Source organism: Trichosurus vulpecula, chromosome 9 (genome assembly GCF_011100635.1).
Source record: "Trichosurus vulpecula isolate mTriVul1 chromosome 9, mTriVul1.pri, whole genome shotgun sequence".
Taxonomy (NCBI): domain Eukaryota; kingdom Metazoa; phylum Chordata; class Mammalia; order Diprotodontia; family Phalangeridae; genus Trichosurus; species Trichosurus vulpecula.
In genome coordinates this window covers 203,306,138-203,308,987 of record NC_050581.1, presented here as the reverse complement: position 1 = coordinate 203,308,987, position 2,850 = coordinate 203,306,138, and the positions used below count along the sequence as shown (strand labels likewise).

Genomic DNA, 2,850 nt, shown 5'->3' with positions numbered 1-2,850 from the left:
TCTTGCTCCATTCTCCATCTGCTAGGGGATAGTCATACCCATCCTCTTGAAGGAGGGCTCACTCAGTCAAGGCTGTCTACCTACTCTCCACAAAGATGGAAACTGTGATCTCCCTAGAGCTGTGGGGTGGGGCACTCCAGATCTTATCTATTTATGATATACTTCCATCCTGGTTCAACCTGAGATGAAAATGAAAGAAAAGTTTGAAGGTGAAGAATTATAAAATGAAATTAAATAATTAAGAGAAAGAAACAAACAAAAATAATTAAAAAGAAATAATTAAGAAAATTAGAGAAAACCATGGACAAGAGTTGTTGTTTTTTTTTTAAGCTCAGACAGAGTAGCACAAAGGCACCAAGATGGTGAACACAGTAGGGCTCAGGAGCTTCAGGTAGGGCAGCACAGCTGGATTGAAAAGCACATGGAGCTACAGCCTCTCCACTGGAAGGGACCATGGTTACTGTGGAAATGCATCCTCGCCAACATGGTAGCAAAAGGTGAGAGAGACCAGGAGTTTGGAGGGTTGAGCATGGGGACTGAAGCTGGCTCTGAAGGGGTTGAGGGCCTATCCACACAAATATAGAAACCTCCAAAGTGGCCAAGGTGAAAAACAAAGCTTTGCTGGAGGCCAGATCACAGCAGACCATCTTGAGCTTCTTCCCCCACAATGAACAAGAATTAAATGATTAAAAACTAAGGAAAAGGCAGACTTTTGAGGATAAAATCAGGAAGAACAGAAGGGTGATCAGTAACTGGATACCATATGCCCAATGGGAAGAGAGGCCAAGAGAAGTTCAGAAGGCCCCTTCCACATGGGAGTACACCTTAGATGTCAACTGTAGAAATAACATCTCTGGTTATACTATGCAGAAATGGAAACGAAGAATCATCAAGTTAATTATGCCTGAAATGTCTGGGATCAGCCATCACAACTCATCCCTGGGTCAGCCATTTTGGGTACAGATACACTTAGGTGGAGGAGATGCTGTGAAATACTGCTGGAGGCAGACAAGTGTTTGAAGGCGGGATGGAACGGCAGCCTGAGGAGCAAGCCTGAACTGCTGTGTCAACTTTGAACTGATATAAAGAGGTGGATTGGGCATGTTGCAATTATGAAAGATTTGTCCTTGTATGCCCTAATGCTAAGAACTGGATCAAACAGTCTCACTTTGAAGAAAACCACGGCTACTTTGCTCATACAAGGAAAGGATATGAAAGATGTGGAATTCTTTGGAGATGAGCATGTGGATGCACATCTCCGTGTGGCCTTTGTAGAGTCTGAAGAAAATCAGAAAGTATTTGAAAAGGCACGAGTGATCTACAAATATGTCCTGGGCAAGATTTCAAAGCAGGAAACCCAAGAAATCTTTGAGAATTACACAATCTTATAAAACAATTTGGGGATAGTCAAAGTATTGAAGACATCTTGGTGAACAAATGGAGATTCCAGTATGAAGAGGAGACGAAGGCTAATCCACACAATTATGACGCCTGGTTTGATTATTTGCAATTGGTGGAAATTAATACAGAACCAAACACTATGAAAAAGGTGTACGAAGGAGACATTGCCAAGGTGCCGCTGACCCAAGAAAAGAGGCGCTGGAAGTGGCATATGTACCTCTTGATCGACTATGCTCTTTATGAAGAGTTGGAGGCAGGGGATCCCGGGAGGGCCAGACAGGAATAACAAGCCTGTTTGAAACTGATTCCTCACAAAACTTTCACATTTGCCAAACTATAGCTACCATGTACCCTGTCTGAAGTAAGAAAGAAAAATCTACCATTTGCCAGAAGACCTTTGGAAATTTCTATTGGCAAGCATCCCAAAAGCAAATTGTTTCGAATTGAATTAGAGTGGCAGCTTCAAGAATTTGACCTGTGCCAGGAACTTTATGAAAATTTCCTGGAATTTGCAGCAGAAAATTGCACATCATGGATCAAATTTGCCAAGTTAGAGACAATTCTTGGAGATGCTGAGAGAGCCTGGGCAGTGTATGAGTTAGCTATTGGCTAGCCATGCTGAGACATGCCAGGGGTGCTTTGGAAATCCTACATCGATTCCAAAATTTAAAAAAAAGTATCTTAAAAAAAAAACAAGAAGTCTTTACTGGAGATTGCTCCCGCAAACACCACATGTTAAGGTATGGATCAATTTTTCCCAATTTGAGCTGTCTGCAGGAAATGAAGAAAGTTTAACTTAAGACAGACAAATTTATGAAGAAGCCAACAAAACTATGAGAAACTGTGGAGAAAAGGAAGAAAGACTTGTGTTACTAAAATCTTGATGAAACTTTGAAGATGAATTTGGAACAGAATCTCTTAAGGAGAGAGTGGACAACCTCACACCAGGAAAAGCTAAGAAGAAAAGTCCAGGCAGAAGATGGATCAGATGCTGGCCAGGAAGAAGACTGTGATCACATTGTCCCAGAAGACGCTGCAAACCAGCTGAACCTCAACCTGCTGGCTATGGTCAAACTTTGGAAGAAACAGCAGCAAAAAAGCAGTGCTGCAGGGCAAGACCTGGAGGAGAGGGAATGTTGACTTTTTCCATGCTGTTGCATTTTGGTTATTTTTATAAATTCCTACTCTGCAATTATTGTGACTCAGGAAAATTTTGTGCAATATTTTTTTATCAGTGGTGATGATGGGGTGCTTGGGTGCCTGTGTCTGGACCCCAATTCCAAAACCACATCCAGTTCTAAAATCACATCTCTCCCTAGCTTCAAAGCATTGGCCTTAGCAATTTCTCTCTAGTTCAAGGGCAGCATGCCTTAGCAAAACACTTATCTCTCCTCCTGATATTGTGGCCAGCTGCACATATAGAATTTATTGGTCCGACTCCTTGTGTAT

At 41.9% G+C, this 2,850-nt stretch overlaps 1 pseudogene; it reads left to right on the top strand.

Annotated features, from left to right (window-relative positions):
- Positions 1–672: 672 nt before the first annotated feature.
- LOC118832338 lies at positions 673–2,541 on the top strand (annotated as a pseudogene).
- Positions 2,542–2,850: the final 309 nt, after the last annotated feature.